Below are 20,500 nucleotides of genomic sequence, written 5' to 3' on the forward strand. Positions count from 1 at the left end.
ATATTTGACAAAAGACACATAAATCTGTTGCAGTTTGCAAAATAGCAAATGCATTTGCAAAATGTACTTATTTATTCAAAACTGCAAATACATTCAACATAAGCATATAATGCTTTCATAATAATTAATGCAAACATAAATATCTCTTTGGTCAAGAAAACAAAATAAAAATTCTCTCCATCATTCAAATAATCTAATCAAACACAAGCATTCATTTGCAGTCATTTAATCATAAAGATCAAAATAATAAATGAAACCAACAAAAGGTCTATTTGTCAATGTCTCTTCCTACATTTATGTCAGGCCACAAATTTTCATCCACGTCACACAAAATATTTTCTCTGGCCAGACAACGTGGAAAATAATGCCTGGTATGTCACATCCATGCTTGGCAGGTCTCAGCAGTGATGTCTTCACAGGCTGCATCCATGGTTTCAAGGAGTATGGCCTGGTCATAGGGATGGCGATCATAAACTTTCCAACGCCAGGCTGAAAAAAATTCTTCAATAGCATTGAGGAAAGGAGAGTGTGGTGGGAGGAACACCACGGACATACGTGGCTGGGCCTGGAACCATTCTTGAACGTGTGCGCCATGGTGGAAGCTCACGTTGTCCCAGATGATGACAAAGTCACTAAGTTGTTGCCCCTCCACCACATCCTCTTCCCCCAAGAGCCTGTTAGCAAGTTCATCCAGGAAATTCATTAGTCGGTCCCCATTGTATGAGCCAATGACTGCATGATGATGTATCACCCCACTTTGTCCAATGGCTGCACACAAAGTGATGTTGCCACCTCTTTGTCCTGGGACCTCCACTGTTGCCCGTTGGCCTATTATGTTTCTCCCGCGTCATCTCGTCTTTGCCAGATTGAATCCGGCCTCATCCACAATTACATAATGGTGGGGAGTCACACTTGAGTCCAGCTCCATGATCCTCTGAAGAAAGATAGAAAGTGCAGTATTACAGTAGTGCAATACACTATGAAAGTATACTGTGTTGAGGATGAAGGAAAGTTTACATTACAATACATATAGTACGTAATGTGCTCAACACAATGAGGAAAAATTGCCTGTAAAGAAAATACGTAGCATATGTATTTACATACCTGAGCATACTGACACCAGAGATCCTTCACCCTGTCATTGTTCCTGTCATATGGCACCATGTACACTTGTTTCATGCTTACTGCATTTCTCTGCAGTACTCTATCTATTGTGGCAATACTGACTATCAGCAAATACATAATTGTCAGCAATAATCCTCTCTCGGATTTCCCTCAGCCGGATAACAATTTGCCCGCTCCATATTTCCAATGGCAGTTTCCTGGTGTTCTGTGAACATGTGTCCTCGGACCCCACTGTGTGGTCTTCTCTCAATCCTAGAGGAGAATGTCCATGAACAACAATGTCCATTACATTACAGGGATTGTACAGTACAGTATGCTGTAGTACAGGAAGTGCATACATGCATATGTGCACAATTACATTGCTGTAGTGTTTGTGCTGTGTAGAGATACAGTACTTACCGATTTTCTATCCTAAAGATTCTCATGATAGATGAAACTGTCGATCTGGATAGATTTGGGTGGACTCTTCGGCCAGCTTCAGCCATGCTCAGGCCATGGTTGATTACATGGACCACAATTGTGGCTCTGATTTCATTTGAAACATTTGTTGTTCTGGTATGACTTCTTTGACGACCTTGCGCTCCTCTCCCTCCCCTCACACGCACACCCCTTCCTCTCACTATTTCTCTCTGAGCTTCCATTTTCTTCTGCCTTCCCTGTGGTTTTTCTATATCTCCTTATATAGATGACTTTGGGCTGATTGATCGATTAAGTATTTTGTGCTATTGTGTCTGCACAGTCGCTGAAACAATTAACACAAATGGAACTAATTTCCTTAAATTGCGAACAATGTGTGAACAATTTGTAGGCACAGCATTCTCAAGTGAATCTTGTATTCACTGATGACATTTGTGTTAAGAGTTGTGCAAAACAGTGAAAAGGATATGCTATTCATGTACAAAGAGTAGAAAGGGATTAGACATTCTGAAAATGAGTTTAAGAAATTGAAAACTGATGTCATGCGTTAGATATCTTTGGCCATAGTTTCCAAAAAAGGGAGTTAGCGGTTGAGAAATACTGTAAATACCACTTTAGATGATATCTAAAGTGGTATTTACAATATTTATAGGAGGCTATGTGGTCCAGTGGTTAAAGAAAAGGGCTTGTAACCAGGAGGTCCCCGGTTCAAATCCCACCTCAGCCACTGACTCATTGTGTGACCCTGAGCAAGTCATTTAACCTCCTTGTGCTCCATCTTTCGGGTGAGACGTAGTTGTAAGTGACTCTGCAGCTGATGCATAGTTCACACACCCTAGTCTCTGTAAGTCGCCTTGGATAAAGGCGTCTGCTAAATAAACAAATAATAATAATAATATCTGCATTCATAACAAATGTATGGCATTTAATTTCTGCAATGAGTGAGAGTCATTGGCCTGTAATTAGGTAATTGGTTTCATGACAATTAATTGCAGCAAATGACCCAACATTAAATGTAAAAACAACAAGAAAAAAAGTAGCAGCCTACATAACATGTTAAAGCCATCGCTCGTATTTAATTATTTATTTTCAAAAGTGTTTCTTGAAAGTGCTAATCTGCCAAAGCACACACCCCTGTATGTGGACCTGCCACTCTGATTGGATTTGTCATTGTGTGGGGCAAGTTCTCCTTGTATACTCTTGGTCCTTCGATTAATCTTAAAAATGCATTTCACTCAGAATGTCATCAGGCAGTTGTGGCAAAGTGGTAACTACGTGCAGGTGAGTGCAGTGCAGAGCGGAATAATCACACAGAAACGTATGGTACAGGTGCAAGGGTGTTTATTATTGTTTATAATGTCCAGAGCCTTATGGCAACAACCTGTAAATAATAATACTGTTGGAAGTGGTACAGCGGCGTGTATCACTCCGTTTATACAGATCCTACGGGTTTGACCCGCAACCAAAAAGTCCCATTTTTCCTCACCCACACAAAACACAAACACAGACACAGTTTCTACAGTGTGTGAATTAGGTGCTCGTGGTGAAAAGACAGTCCTGAAGTGAAAGAAGTGAGTGCTGAAGTCCGGGTTAATGCTGGCCGACGGCTACAGCTCCGGATTGTGCTAGTACTCTTAAACGACAAACAACACAAAACAGACAGTGTTACAAGACAGACGAATACAGCGAACACTCACGGTTTCTTAGTTTCAAGTTCACGGGCTCCTTCTAGGTTTATTTGCTTAACCATCTACAAAGGAACAGATCACTCAAGCCATGCCCCCTATTTATACCCTCGCCCATGTCCCCGAGGTTAACGAGCGCATCCGCTCCTCCAGTCCTCGGATGCCACGCCGCTTGCCATAGCTCTGCCCCCTTCCTAAATGACCGACTTCCACCTACCCTACGGAATAAATTGTCGTGCCATTTAATTAAGGGTACTCTGTTCCTCTTGCACCGTGCCCTCACAGGTCGAGAGGGAGATCTAACACCAAGAGTCATTCGATCTCTGTCACAGCAGTCCTTTAACATTATTTGACAGTGAATCCTCATTCGAATCTGTACCACTCAAAGTGGGCAGGGTTATGTTTCCTACAGATTTTTTTATTTGAAGTTCTGATTAGTTACCAGAAGTGGTTTGGGGTTTGGTGTTGGGGTAGGAAAGTCATCAAACCCCTGGCAAGTCAATATTAATCTACTTTGACATGGGATGGGCAGTTGGCATCTGCAATTAGATAAGACCAGCCTTCAAGGTGGTAAGATTTCAGACAACCACTTTATAACTCAATCTCAAGTGCACTGATTTTTAACAATAATTGATAACACATCCTGTATATTGAAAGACTGTGACCATTAAAAAAGAATAAATGATGGATGTGCAAAGTAAGGTAGAAACCATTGATTTTTCCTCTGTTTAATAGCCACAGGGTATAGTTTTACAAAACCGAGTTGAAGTGAGACTAGATTAATTACTAACCGATCTATAATATATCTATTTCATTTGTATGGCAAGAATATAAGGTTCCTGCTTGTGGCTTTTAGTGCTAGTAATACAACATTGGCTAGATTCTCAAAACCTTTTATTGAAAACTGTTGTTACTGCAAAAACAATTAAGTAAGAAAAATAAAAACATTTTTTAAAATGAATATGAAAAAACTAGTGACATCAAGTGGTCAAATAATTACACTGCAGGGAACAAAGGTCTTCTCATTCTAAACCTTTAAGGACCGGGATCGTGTTAACACGATAAAAAAGCACTTTGTTTTGATGACTTACAGGGCCATCGTATTTTGCAGTACAGGCTTGAAACACTGTGACGGCACTGAGAGGGACATTTAGTGTCTAAAGGGCGGAGAAAGTTTTGGCAGCGCAGAGAAAAAAGACATCACCTGCTTCAGAGAAACTTGTAAGAAAGACGTGGAAAAATGCTGTAAATCTGATGTATTTGACCTAGTTATATTAGAACATTTACTCTGTCTCGTGTTTTAATATATATATGTATATACATATATATATATATGTGTGTGTGTGTGTGTGTATGTGTATGTATTTATATATTTTTACAACATTTATGAAAATCAAGAAACAAGTGGGTATAAGCAGATACTATTTCATGAACTAAATGTATCAGTGTGACAGAGAGTGAATGAATCCGAGTCAACCCCAACCTGTGAGGATATGGTATAACAGGAACAGTGTGCCCCGTACTGGCATTTCATTACAGCATCCCACTGAAAATGCTTGGTCCTGAGGGGGTTAAACTGACACACACACACACACACTATATATATATATATATATATATATATATATATACATATACATATATATATATATATATATATATATATATATATATATATATATATATATATATACAGTACTGTGCAAAAGTTTTAGGCAGGTGTGAAAAAATGCTGTAAAGCAAGAATGCTTTCAAAAATAGACATGTTAATAGTTTATATTTATCAATTAACAAAATGCAAAGTGAGTGAACAGAAGAAAAATCTACATCAAATCAATATTTGGTGTGACCACCCTTTGCCTTGAAAACAGCATCAATTCTTCTATGTACACTTGCACACAGTTTTTGAAGGAACTCGGCAGGTAGGTTGGCCCAAACATCTTGGAGAACTAACCACAGTTCATCTGTGGATTTAGGCAGCCTCAGTTGCTTCTCTCTCTTCATGTAATCCCAGACAGACTCGATGATGTTGAGATCAGGGCTCTGTGGGGGCCATACCATCACTTCAAGGACTCTTTGTTCTTCTTTACGCTGAAGATATTTCTTAATGACTTTCGCTGTATGTTTGGGGTCGTTGTCATGCTGCAGAATAAATTTGGGGCCAATCAGATGCCTCCCTGATGGTACTGCATGATGGATAAGTATCTGCCTGTACTTCTCAGCATTGAGGAGACCATTAATTCTGACCAAATCCCCAACCTCATTTGCAGAAATGCAGCCCCAAACTTGCAAGGAACCTCCACCATGCTTCACTGTTGCCTGCAGACACTCATTCGTGTACCGCTCTCCAGCCCTTCGGCGAACAAACTGCCTTCTGCTACAGCCAAATATTTCAAATTTTGACTCATCAGTCCAGAGCACCTGCTGCCATTTTTCTGCACCCCAGTTCCTGTGTTTTTGTGCATAGTTGAGTCGCTTGGCCTTGTTTCCACGTCGGAGGTATGGCTTTTTGGCCGTAAGTCTTCCATGAAGGCCACTTCTGACCAGACTTCTCCGGACAGTAGATGGGTGTACCAGGGTCCCACTGTTTTCTGACAATTCTGAGCTGATGGCACTGCTGGACATCTTCCGATTGCGAAGGGAAGTAAGCATGATGTGTCTTTCATCTGCTGCAGTAAGTTTCCTTGGCCGACCACTGCGTCTACGGTCCTCAGCGTTGCCCGTTTCTTTGTGCTTCTTCAAAAGAGCTTGGACAGCACATCTGGAAACCCCTGTCTGCCTTGAAATTTCTGCCTGGGAGAGACCTTGCTGATGCAGTATAACTACCTTGTGTCTTGTTGCTGTGCTCAGTCTTGCCATGGTGTATGACTTTTGACAGTAAACTGTCTTCAGCAACCTCACAATATATATATATATATATATATATATATATATATATATATATATATATATATATTCTGTTACACCTCATCATAGCAGTTTTAAAAAAAGATTAGCCTCATGGTTTATCAAAAATATGTAACATATGTTAGATAATGTCTTAGTTTGTCAGGAAAAAAAAAAACATTTTAATGAAAGAGCAGCCTGAAGGCATAATCACTCTGTGGCTTTCGATTGAGTTTTCTGTAGCAGAGAAATCCAAACTGATGTGACTACTGATTCTATGTTTTATAGCTTCTTTTAATGATGACAGTAAAGCTATGCAAAGTTTCACATGGAATACTCTGCAAAAATGATATAATTGTATGTGAAGTGTATTTTCTGAGGTGTGGCGGTGCAAAGTTAGGCCTAGCAGCCTGGCGATCCCCAGTATAAACACTCTTCACTAGCAGGATTGTGGGGCACCATCATTCATGTGAAATGTATTTCACTGCTTACAAACTACATATAGTCAAGCATAGTTTGTGGTTTCATACAACACACATGTTAAATATAGTGCGCTTAATTATTTTACCCCCAATTTTCTCCCCAATTTGGAATGTCCAATCATTTTCCCCTCACTGCAGCAATTCCCCACACAGCTCAGGAAAACTGGAAAACTGAAGGTTCAGTGGGCGTGCCACCTTCCTCTTTTACATCCAGAAACTCAAGAACCGATCTCTGAAGGATAACTGTCAACTGTGTTTATTCTCTAATAAAATGTGTGTTGTTTTTTTTTACTGGAACTAGGAGACTGATAGAACTCCCCAGTCCCCTTTCATAACATTTCTAAAAAATAATTATTATACATGAAACATTTTTATGAATAAAATTTTATTACTTTGGATAGAAACATTACAGATTCTCAGTTCTGCCAGCTATCCATATGTTTTCTGGATTTTTTGTGTGTTTTTTTCAGACCATTCATTTAATACAGAACTAAGAAATCCTCAAAGGTATTGGTGGTACAAGGTTTCTGACAATGACTGGTACGATAAGATTATACACAAGGGTAATTAATGTCTGTGGCATTTCCAGTCTTTCCTTTTTTTTCTTGGATGCTGGCCAGAGTTCAGGGCAAACCATATAACGGCATTGATTTTTCTCAATCCTGAATCTTTCCATCCTATTTTTTATTATTATTCTAAGCCTCTGTCTCACAAGTAGGCTTAGGGGTCGATATTCTCTGGAAAGTTGTATCTTTATCTCTGAAATAATTTCAGAGTAAATGGTTTTACATTTTCTTTTTCAAGATTTCATTGTGTTATGGTCATAGTCATGCTTTTGATGATAATGTGAACTCTTCCATCTTAGCTGGCTGACAATTGTATTTGTGTATACCCATGCTTCAATATTGACTGGAACGAACTTCACAAGGTTTGTTACACACTCAAGGGAGGGGACTTAGAATCTGGCTAAATACACATGAGAGTGCACCATCTCAAGCACAAGCTAAATCTTTGAATGATTTCACTGAATATGATTTCGTTTTTTTTCAGTATTCCATAAATGTGTTTTTCTCAATTTCAAAATGGATAATATTGTTTTATGTCCCAGTAATTTATGTTCCACAAATTTGGGCAAACCTATATTATACTTCTGCAATAATAATAATAATAATAATAATAATAATAATAATAATAATAATAAATATTAACGGTTATATGTAGTAAGATGGGCCAGTCGCAGCGCAAACATACCGCAATTCACAAAATATACATTTTTTCGTGTGTACTAAGAGAAAATATGTAAATGAAAAGAGCCGCAATATACTAGCATTGCGAGAGTCGAGCGGCATTTTTTTGAATAATTAATTAAATCCTCCCGACCTGTGAGAGCGCTGTGTAAAGTGAACAGAGTGCCCTGGACTGGATGGCCAGACAATTAACTCCCAGGGTTAGGCAGAATCCGGCCATCTACAGTACACTACAGTACACTAAATCATCGACCCGGAAGGGAAACATTGTGGCAGCCGTGGATTGGAGGAGCAGTTGCAATCGTTAACCAAGACGTCATGATTGATGGTATATAAGGGGACGTACAAAGGTGATCTGTTCCTTTTGTTATGGTTAACACTGAACCAGAAGGAGAACCGTATTGTCTGTCATGAGTGTTGTGTTTGTTTTGTCGTGTCTAATTATACTTGTTTGTTGTTATTAGACGGCGAACACGATCCGGAGTTGTCGCTACTGGCCAGCACAAAACCCGGACAACACTTCACTTGTTTCACGATAAATTGTATTTGCACCATGAGCACTCACTTTCGACTGGTGAACGTGTTTGTATATCGTGGGTGTATTAAATTTAGTGTTTATTGTTTCGGGACTCATCCCCTGGGTTAAACTGTGTAGTACACAGCCTTGTGTACTACCATTCATTATTATTTACCATTGTCAAGTGACTTTGGATTATAAATAAAACACCATTGCACCTGGATTATCGTTGTCTGTCTGTTATTAATCACTGCATCACTCCTGCACCTGCACACTGCAAACCACTTTATCCCCAAATAAAACATGTGTTTCTACCAAAAAGCTTTTCATAATCATACAGTAGCTCCTCGCTAAACTGGACATGTTAGTCCAAAATAAGGAGGTGTCGGATTTTTTAAAAATACAATAAAATGGCACAAACATACATTTATAGTGTTAAATGTATTTTAAATATATAAGTCATTGTGCTGATATAACACTTATGGTTAGGGGATAGTGTTTTTCATACTGCCTTTAATTGCGACTGTTTAAAACATGCTTTCAAAAGTTCTTAACAAATTGATTCAATTGTATGTGTCAGAATTGCTGGTAGCTTTAGAACATCTTATTATAATATTTGAACTATCTCCATCCCATTTTTGCGAATTTATGCAGGAACGCCCATAATTACATATTCATCGTCGCTACAAAGTCACTAACAGCATTGAGCTTGTTTAGTATTTCACCCTAGACTTCCGACTTGTTTGCAACTGGTTTACGACTATTGTGAAAGCCGCAACACTTTAGTACATCTCCCCCTGAATGTTTTACTAGCTACAAGACACAAAATCCACTCAAAACACTTAATTTTACAACACAAAGTGCTTTTTCCATGTTATCAGTAACCTACGAGTATAACCCTTATTAGCTTTTAAATACAATTCCCTTAAAAACATTGTGTTAACCACTCTGAAATATTGAGAAGTTAGCTGAGCAGTAGAATACATATTTTTAAAACCAAGAGGTAGTCATAAACATTAGGGGAGGGTCGTGATACATTATATAAAATACTTTCCGGTAGCACTTTACATTAAGTGTCTTCCTTGTACTGGTCTTACATGTACGAAGGTGGAAAAAAATAGGAAAACCTTTATAATAGAGTACCTTTAAATGACTTTTCCTGAGCAGTAAAGAGAAATGTCACCAAATCCCCAAAGCAAAGCTGAGTACACTATTACAGACCGAAGTGGATTATTATGTAGGCTAGTAAAGACCTTTGGCCTCCAAAGACCATCTACAGATTCAAAAGTCACATCTGTCTCCTGGAACGTGTGAAAAGAGAAAATGGTTTGAAGAAAAAGTTGAAAAGGTTGTTGTCAGCCAGGTGACATTTCTTAGAAATCTCACCTGGATTCTCCAGCCTGACAAAGGCTTACTGTACCTGCAGTCATGTGCATGCAATCAAAAACAAGGCTGTGTTTTTGCTTTCCGTTCTCTGCAAGTTTTCACTGCATCCAGTGATCACTATTGTAGTGATCACTGGATAAGATGCACTGGAATGTTCTTAAATCTGGCATTTTGATTGGCTGAGAGTGACTTAGTGACATAGACAATGACCTTCAGCTGAAGACCATATATATATATTGAGATCCACTGTGCTTGGTTATAGAAGAAACTTTTTTTACAGTTGTTGGTAGTAGTGGGATGCCTAACCTGTTCAGAGACTAGAGCTCCTAATCGCTTGAACAAAGAGCTGCAGTACTAGATTTGGATGCAGAAGACAGGAAGTTAAAATGCACATATTCTTTGCAACTCCACAGTAAATGACCTCTCACACTTGTCAACCAGCCAAGATTAAACTTTCATTAAACTCTTATTTTCCTGGAATGGAAGGATAAATCTTTGATTGCTGGAGGCTTAACTTGACCTGTTTATGCATACATTTGATTCCACCGTTTCCCTGTGATCAACAAATTTGACATTAGTAAGCATGCAGATGCTGTTGTTTCATATCCTTAGCCCATCACATTTTTAATACTTCAGCATTGCTGTCGAGGCTTGGCATGTTGTACAAGAACATGACAAGATTTATGCTAAACTGAAACCCTTTGATTTGTACATCACACGTACATCACGTCAAGTTGTACATCATCCCAACCATTACTAGAAATGTATAATCCTTACAGGTACATTCTAAAGAAATATGTTGTGAAGAAAAATTACACTTTTACAGTTAGTTATAGAATTTGTTGTAGCTGTATGACCCACTGTGACAGATATCTCCCTCTCGACCTGTGAGGGCACTGTGTAACGGGAACAGAGTACCCTTAACTAAATGGCACAACAATTTATTTTGTAGGGTAGGTGGAAGTTGGTCATTTAGGAAAGGGGCGCAGCTACAGTATCCAAACTCAATGACCCAGACGTTAAACGGTGTGGCATCTGAGGACTGGAGGAGCGGATGCGCTTGTTAACCTAGGGGTCATGAGCGAGGATATAAATAGGGGTCATAGCTGACATGACCTGTTCCTTGGTAAATGGTTAGAGCCTGTGTTACCGTCCTGAAAACGGTTTGTTTTGTCTGTTAGTGTTTGTTATAACTGTATGTTTGTTTTAAACTAGACTTCCTATAACACGATCCAGAGCTGTAGCAGAAGCCAGCAAAAACCCAGACATCACTTTCACCCCTGCATTTCACAGAGAAATGTAATACACCACTTGCACTTATTTCACTATCACTAGGAACTGTGTTTGTGTTTTGTGTTTAGTGTTGGTGTGTAAAACTGGACTTTTGGTTGCAGGTCAAACCCGGGGATTTACAAATACTGAATGATACACGCTGCTGTATCACTCCATCATTATTATTTGCAGGTGTCTACTATAAGGCTCTGGACATTGTTAATTAAATCAATAAACACCCTTGCACCTGGAAATTATTATTATTATTATTATTATTATTATTATTATTTATATCTTAGCAGACACCCTTATCCAGGGCGACTTACAATCGTAAGCAAATACATTTCAAGTGTTACAGTACCAGTAATACAATAAAGCAGGTTGCATTGGCCGGGAATCGAACCCGGGCCTCCCGCGTGGCAGGCGAGAATTCTACCACTGAACCACCAATGCTTGCTTATCATTGTCTGTCTGTTTTGTATCCACTCTGCACTTTGCCACACCCACCCAAAACAGTATTATAAATATTATTTAAAAAATAAAGAATAAAAACACATGAAAAACACAAGTTTCGAGGTGTCAGTGTTGAAATCACTACAAATTGAATAATAAATACATTTTTTGTATTTATTTGTGTGCTTGTTTTTCTTTACTCCTATGTAATGTGCGATGGATATTGTCGTGTTTCTCAGTTTTACTGAGACAATGTGCTTGTTTTGAGATAACGTTAACTGTCATGTTGAGCTCCAGGAAGAAATCAAAATAGCATTGGTTTTAATGTTTTGTTACTATGATGTTAGGAAAGCAAGCGGTGGTAATTTGGCCAGAATTGTGTGAGGAAAACTGAGATGACTGCACTTGGTATTTCCCAAAGTGTCACGCCCTATTTACTAGCTAATTAGAAACATAAACAAATATATGTACCAGAATTTGAACTCAATTCAACTGTTTGACACAATGTTACAAGATTCATCAAGATTAATTGTTACAATGTAACCTCCCAACTTTGTTAAAGCCAGAAAGAACCTACAGAAAAATGTACATTGTAACTGTTTAGTTACAGTTTTAGTAACTGTTTAATTACAACCGTGATGAATCTTGTAACATTGTGTCAAACAGTTGAAATTTGCTTCTAACACATCAATAAAGGTATTTAAAGGTTGTTTGGGTAGGTTTTTTCAGTAGTATTGTTATACTTGGTTTTATTACTTGCATCATTTTCACCCCAAATGGAACTTCGGAACCGAGTGTTCTGGCTGGTTTTATGAATAAAGGTAGGTATTTATCGTAAGGTATAACACTATGGCGCTTTCACCTATTTATAATAAAAATAAAAATGTATTTATTTGGCTGATGCTTTTTTCCAAAGCAAATTTACAATCAGTTATTTTACATACAAATTCTGGTACCCATTTATACAGTTGGGTTTTTATTGAACCCAGGACCCTCAGTCAAAAGTCTAGTGCCCTAACCACTACTCCACACTACATACATGTATAATGCGTAGCTCTCAGGACTCCAGATTCAATTGTAGATCAGACCTCTGTTATTTTTTTTTGTTTGAGGTTAAGAATATATTTACATTTTTCGCTACATTTTTTTATTCAGGTTTTTGGGAGGTGTTTCTTTATCTTGGGAGATTTTATTTATTTGTGTTAGTTTAGTTAGTACGTTATGCATATATTTGGATAGGCCTATATATTTATTTCACCGTTAATTAATTAAAGTACTATATATGTATTTGCATGTTTTCAATCGATTTATGTTTATTTAGTAAAAATATTAATAGCCTAATAAATATGAGGACTTATTAAAATAATATTAATGTGTTCCCTGTACACATTACATTATGTAAAAATATAGATATGTACAATAGGCTTAAACAGTACAGTGTTAAAATCAAATGAATACCTAGCAGCCTTTTTTTTTAGTCTATCATACATGTAATACAAAACAAATCATGCTGATGCCTTGTAGGCTTCACATTGTAGTAAGACACGTAGATAATAAAATATTATTTTAATTTGAAAAGAAACTATTTCAGCATATTTTCTTTTTTTTTATCTTAGTCTACTTAAAATTATCCTAAAATAAATCATAGTGTCGCATTAACACATTTTGGCTATACAGGACCTTAAATATCTGCCATTTCAAATCGGTACACAGCTTCTGCCGCCTATGCTCTCCGCTTTGTGTCAGCATACAGTCGGCGGAATTGAGTCATTTTTGTCTGTGCAAAATCCTTGTCAGACCATCCTGAATAACTCATGAATGTATGGCAGCTCATTATCTGTGTTAATATGCTTCTTTCCATAGGTATTGCTTGCTCTTATTGTATTACTTGTATTGTAACGCTTGAAATGTTTTTGCTTACGATTGTAAGTTGCCCTGGATAAGGGCGTCTGCTAAGAAATAAATAATAATAATAATAATGTAAACCACATTAATTCAATGCAATCCACTAAATCCTTGCTTTCCACACGGCAATAGGAATAGTAAACAGGACGGGGACAGAACTGCACACGGTAATCATGTTTAGCGTATGGTAAGTGCTTCATAAATGAGGCCTTAAGTACACTGTAACTGTGCATAATAACATTGTAACTATGTGTAAGTACACATGTATTTACTAAGTGACTAATATGTAAATACACAGTAATTAGATATATTTAATGTAAAACTGCCACCAAAAACAGACCGTTATCAATTTTTAAATGTGAATTAAACAAAAAAGGGCATACAAGGGAATCTTTGACCGATGTGTATGGTGCTGTTGCAGATAACATTATATGCAATGTTTGATAATGAGATGAGATTCAGTTTTACAGGCCAGACTGGTTTCATGTTGCAGATGGATATGTGGTATAAGAGGTGTTCAGTGCTTCATGGACATCTATATGTGGGTGGCATCCTTCTGCAACTCATTGAAAAACTAAAACAGTAATTCAACTCCTCATGCAACAAAAGGTCTGTCACTGCTTGTCTGCATACAAAAGGTAATTTATGAAAACACTTTGCTTTAACTGTTATGCCTACAACCAGGAGAATAGAGGACTATCCATACAGGCTTTGTTTCACTTGTTGTAGGAACTGGAATGTAGCCCAGACTGAATTGAACAAATATCCCTTTCCCTGAAGGCTGGTTTCTTTAGGGAAGGCACACCCGGGCACTTGTAATTATTCTGAGGCACACCACATTATATAATCTTAAAACTGTAGTTTAATCATAGATGGTATTGCTTTTTATATTATTAATTGTACATAGGCAATCAGTGCACTATGGGCACTGCATTCCCAATGGGCAAATCATTAATCACAAAAATAATTAAGAATACCATTATAAACTTATAATTTGTGTTAGTTTAGTTAATACGTTATGCATCCATGTTTTTGACTAAAGACGTGGACTAAAATGTAACAAATGACAATCATAAATATTGCAATGAGCACTCCTATTCAAATCGAGAACAAAACACTTAGTATAAAACAAACAACTGATTTAAGCTAATATAGCATTGTATTCATTTTAAATTATTAATCAAACTATTAATTCAAATAAAAACTAGTTTAACCTCTTCAATTTATGTTGCTAATTAGGCATTATAAAAGCCAAGAAAAAACCATGTCAGAATGCTCAGAATGCTCAAAAGTGAAAGCATTGTCCTTAACACATATATATATTAGCTCAAAGAGCCAGCTGCCCAACGTTTCGATATGTTGTACATATCTTTCTCAAGGGAGCCTGTGTTTGAATCAAAACATTGGAGGTATTTATAGGTTTTTGACGGCATGACAACTACTTGTTATTGTTTACATTGTAAGATAGCGGGTTGTGAGAGACAGCAGGGAGGGGGTTAAAACCTCCCTGCAAAAGAAACATGTGAGAATGCACTTTTTGGTTTATTGTTTAAATTTAATTGTTTAATTGTTTTATTAATGATCATCCGCACCTAGGCGTTATTGGGGAATTAGACCCAGGTGTGGAGTTTAAAAGGAGAGCAGGCAGTCTGTTCGAGGCTGCTGAGGAGAAGGAGGCAGAAAGGGGTGCTCTGCTTCCTGGCAGTCGTGAGGTAAAGTGCTGTTTCAAACCAGTGTGTTTTGTGAGGACGGGGAAACAGCGTAGCTGTCCCGTGTTAGTCAGGGAGTTCCTGGGTGTTAGTTAGTGCTCGTACAGAGCTAGGTGTTTGTTTTGTATTTTGTTTATTTTTTTGTTTATTAAACATAGCGCACCAGTGCTTAAAAATCCATTTCTGTCGTGTTGGGTCTATTTTTAAAGGGGCAACGAACCCGAGAGTGGTGCAATCGTTTACAACATTCAAATCCATGATTTATTCTTACATGATGTAATGGTGTTCTATATATTGTGACATCATTTTTACTTCTATCTTTGAATCTGTATTAATTCTAATTAACACTACTTTATATAAACTTATATTTTTATTATATCATGCAATGCTGGCTCTGAGGATCAGTCTAGATTTGGCCTCCCCAGCGCATCAGCATGCACAACTTTTGAATGAATTTTGTTTATTTATTTAAATGTTATATATTTATTGAAGTTAATTAGTTCATTCTTTTCTGTTGAGTCCCGTGGCATAATCGTGTTCAGTCTATAAAAATAATTTTAAATAAATAATTTAAATGAAAAATTGTTTATCAACAATGTATGCGTATGCGCTCTGACTGTAATTGAAGATTGAAGTGAAATTAAAAACAATTGGTTGACAAGTGTTCTGCATGCTGCTATTCATAGTCTGTTATGAAAGGCAAAAAAAAAATAAAAAAATCAGTGTGACACCTCTGCCTGTTGTGTGGCACAGAAGTGTTTAATCCTTAGGGGAATCGTTGATAGTGACACTCAGAGTTCTTGTTCAAACAGATCGCAGCCGCTCTCTTTGTTTGTTCTTGATGTAAGTAAGGCTTGAAAAACTTAACTCACACATGTAAGTTGTCGAAAAAGGCAACAGAATTGAGACAGACAGCAAGACTTGAAAGGTCGGGATACTCATTTCCAACCCTCAACCAGAAGGAGTCCTGCGGCATGTCGTCATACTGCATCCTCAAAGTGTGATCCATCCTCAATTCAGCGAGCTGATCTAAAGCAGCCATGGACACGTTGTTTGCGTTTTTCAATGCAGTTGAACCCCAGGGGTATCGGATCCAGTCAAAATCATCAGTATTAATTCCCGGAAAGTATATGTTGATTTTTTCCTCCAGAATCTCCAAGTGTTCTGACACACATTTGAGAAGGCTGCAGCCACCAGCTTCTGCCTTATTTGCCAGGGGGAACATTTCCATTGTGCTGTCCGATACTTTGGTACGCCAAAGGGACAACTTTGCCCTAAAGCCATTCATTTTATCTGTGCTGGAGGGAAGATTCTTCTTTCTGCCTTGCATTTTCTTGTTCAATTCATTAAGATGGCTGAATACATCAGTGAGGTATGCAAGCTTTGCGCACCATGCCACATCCACAAATAAATCAGCGTACACCGATTTCTCTAAAGCTAAGAGCATTTTGACCTCCTCTCTCAGCTCATATAAGCATGAAAGCACCTTTCCGTGTGAGAGCCAGCGTACCTCTGTCTGTAACAACAAATACTGGTGCTCTGCTTCAGTTTCTTTACACAGCATGTAGAAGAGGCGAGATTTCAATGGACGTGTTTTAATAAAGTTCACGATTTTAATTGATTCATTCAACACTTCAGACAGATCGTTTGGCAGTGTTTTGGCCATGAGAGCTTCATGGTGCAGGAAGCAACGTGTCACCATCACATCAGGGTTTTGTTCCCTTACTTTGCTGATGAATCCCTTCATTTTACCAGTCTTTGAGGCCGCCCCATCTGTACAAACACCTATACAATTTTTCCACTCGAGGTTGGCTTCCTTAAAGTACATTGCTGTTACATGAAATACTTCCTCCCCGGTGGTGTGCCCTGGCATTTCTTTGCAAAAAAGAAAATGCTCTTCAATTCTCTCCCCATCTATGTACCTCACATTCGCAAGGAGTTGAGCATCAGGTCCACTGATATCTGTTGATTCGTCTATTGCCAGTGAAAATGTTCCACTAGAATGAAGTTTATCAAAAAGTTATGTCTTGATATGTCCAGACATGTCATCAATGCACCGACTTATCGTGCTGTCTGACAGGGAAACCTTTTCAATTTCTTTTACTGCCTGAGGACCCACCATTATTCTTACTAATTCTTTGCAAGCAGGTAAGATTACGATCTCTGCTATAGTGTGTGGTTTTTTGGTTTTTGCTACAATTTCAGCTACCATGTAGCTCGCTTCCAGTGCTTTGTTAGAAACAGTTGTACAGTCCACCATCATTCGCACTTGCTTATCTTTCTGCACTTTCAGACGCTTGAAAAAGTCAATGTCCTTACTGACAAGATGCTGGTGTTTGGATATAAGACGACGCTTTAACTTGCTTGGTGCCATGGCACTGTTTGAAAGTTTCTCCCCGCATACAAGGCATAGTGGAAGAGGATACAATGGTCCTCCCGTTGAAGAAAATCCAAACTGCAAATAGCTCTCGCAGAATTGTTGAGTGACATTGTATTAGCTAACGTTAGCTACGTATTTCAAACGTGTATGAGGGCTTAACGTAAAAGTAACATTAGCTAACTAACTAAGCTAACGTTAGCTAGATAGGTAACAGTAATGTTTTCATTTTTTTCCCACGGAACACCTGCACTCGTCCCACGGAACACTACTGTTCTGCGGAACACCGGTTGAGAAACACTGGGTTAGAGACCTGGGCTTTGTTTCCAAAAAAACAACAAAAAAAAAACAGAAGTGAAATCAACAACTTCTTTGTGTTCCGGTTTCAGATATATTTTGGAAGAGTTGCATTGAGTTTGCTGGCTTTCAACATCAATAGTCTGCAGTCAGGTCTGGCCAATATGAGAGACCTCTGGAGCACACCTGATAATCATGGAACTGGTTACTTTAGTTGAAGTACAAACATGCTGTATCCCTAATGTTCTCAGAAAATAAGACACACATACAGAAGAATTTCATAAATTACAACTGGGGTATCATGAAAAAACTCCAACACGTCCTTTTGCAGACCACAGCATTACCAGCAAATGGGAATCACTATGGAATTGGAACAAGCACTTGTGACAGAAATATAATGAGTTCTGGTTGTAAATCCCTGTCGACCTGTGAGGGCGCTAAGTAGCGAAAGGGAAAGGCTTTGGACGGGTTGGCCTGACAGTTAATTTCCTGAGTTGGGAAGTCAGTCAGCCTGGAAGAAGGCGAGACTCCGTTGCAGGAACGTATTGACCCGGAAGGTAAACGAGGTAGCAGCTGCAATCATTTACCAAGGGGTCATGCATGATCACATAAAGGGGCCAATCATTTCCTTCGCTTTTGGTTTCGAAATAGACCCTTGCACTGTGTATTGAGAGTATTGTGAGTTTGTTTTGTTTGTCTTGTCTATAATTGTTACTTGTGTGTTTATAGACGGCTAACACGTTCCGGAGCTGTTGCTAAGAGCCAGCACTGAACCCGGAACAGCACTGCACTATTTAAACTGTATCACCCACCACGAGCACTACAGCACGCACCCAGGACTGGTGACCGTGGTTGTATATTGTGGGAGAGATACTGTGTTTATTGTTTAGGGCTGCAATCCCTGTTGCTGTTTTCCGTGTTTTATACAACGCTGTGTATAACCAGAGTTTATTATTTCGTCACCAGATCTGGATTATAACAAAAATAAAACATCTATTTTCCATACCGGATTACAAATCTCTGTCTGTTTATTCCTGCACTGCATCACCTCTGCACCGGTTCATAATCAGCAACCACTTTGCCACAGCACTGTATTGTGGTACACTGGTACTGCAATTGACTATCATTGTGTGTAGGTGCATAGCTTTGTGAGACCACTGAGAAGTAAAAAATATAAAAATGCTACCAGTATCCTAACTATATCTCATACTACAGCAGCTGTCATTGAGCTTGAGATTTCTTTTCACGGTAATGTCACTGCATTGCAGATCACTCGCTAAGGGCTGATGGCTTTAAAACCTGGCTCTACTTTGCTGGAGTTGAAAAGAAAGACAAAGTCTTATGACCAACTTCAAAATATCTTTAAAAACCACACGAAATCCTAATTTTCATTTTCTGATTTTCTTTGAATTACACTAAGTTATTTTTTAAAGAAAGTCTTCAATTCTGAAACTGTAGAATGACTGTCGGAATATTATTGGAACATATTAATATTAATAGAAGAAACTGCAACAGGTGCGGCTGATCTAATTAGTTTCCTTAAATCAACTCCTCTGTTTCAATGGGCAAATTCACTCAAAACAGCAAGTCACCTGTTACCTTCAGTGTAAGCAATGCAAACATACCGTCATATAGCACTTATCTTTAAGAATAGTTATTTTAGTTGTTCTTTATTGAAACATCATTCAAACCTGTTAACTGTGTAACAGCTTGGCGGTATTGGCGAGGCGTTTCTGTATCATGCGATGATATTGAATTAATTTGTTGTTTTCTGAGCACCTGAGTGTAGCAGGGAGGGGGACATCCAGGACGGTAAGCAGACAAGCAGGGAGTCGATCATGTCTAGCACCGGCTTTGTCAACCTGGAAGCCCTCTACATCCTTATTGGAACAAGGCGGGACACAATAAAATCAAAAACATACTGCATTATTAATGCAGAAGTGTGACAGACAGCAAATGAATCCGAGTCAACAATCTCCTTCCCGACCTGTGAGGGCATGGTATAATAGGAACAGTGTGCCCCGGGCTGGATGGTTTGACAGTTCATTCCAGGGTCAGTCAGAAGTCAGCTATCCAAAAAGGTGGCGAAGCCACAATACTAGAAGTCAACGCCTTACTGCGGTAGACGATGTGTCAGTCACGGACTGGAGGAGATGTGATTGTATTCGCTACCAAAGGGGGCATGACTGAAGGTATATCAGGGTGTGTGGCCGAGTGATCTGTTCCTCTGTTATGGTTACGGAATGACTGTGAGGAGTGAAACGCAACCGTGAGTGTTAAGTGTTGTATTGTCTGTGTCATTAACTGTTGTTATTTGTCACTGTAGACAGCTAAATATCTGGGAGCTGTTGCTATTCAGCCAGCATCAGACCCGGACTGCACTGCACCACTGTTAGCACTATTTCAAGTATTCACAACACCACTTGCACCCTGAGCACTCACTGTTGGACTGGTGATCGTGTAGGTGTTTTAAAGTGTGTGTTTATTGTTATTATCATTTTGGGACTGAACCCTGTGGTTTTATTGACTATACACTATTGTTTTCCTGGTATATCTGCCGGTCGCATTAAGTGTTGGATCCTGACAATGAACATGTTTCACAATGTTTCAATGAAGAAACTTCAGCTCAAAACAAATACTCCAAAAGATGACTGATTTAAAACAGGGTTTTGTACACTTCTCAAAAATAAGCCATGAAAGTGAAGTACCCTACCAATGCAGTACAGGCATAAAAATGTGTAT

At 38.5% G+C, this 20,500-nt stretch overlaps 1 protein-coding gene and 1 non-coding gene across 2 annotated transcripts in view; both read right to left on the bottom strand.

Annotated features, from left to right (window-relative positions):
• The window catches only part of LOC131706758 (uncharacterized), a 75,980-nt gene that overhangs the window by 22,572 nt on the left and 32,908 nt on the right, over positions 1-20,500 (bottom strand). The window lies entirely within an intron of this gene.
• trnag-gcc (transfer RNA glycine (anticodon GCC)) lies at positions 11,400-11,470 on the bottom strand. Its single transcript has one exon. It is a non-coding gene; the product is annotated as a tRNA-Gly (tRNA).

The sequence above is a fragment of the Acipenser ruthenus genome, chromosome 37 (genome assembly GCF_902713425.1).
Source record: "Acipenser ruthenus chromosome 37, fAciRut3.2 maternal haplotype, whole genome shotgun sequence".
Taxonomy (NCBI): domain Eukaryota; kingdom Metazoa; phylum Chordata; class Actinopteri; order Acipenseriformes; family Acipenseridae; genus Acipenser; species Acipenser ruthenus.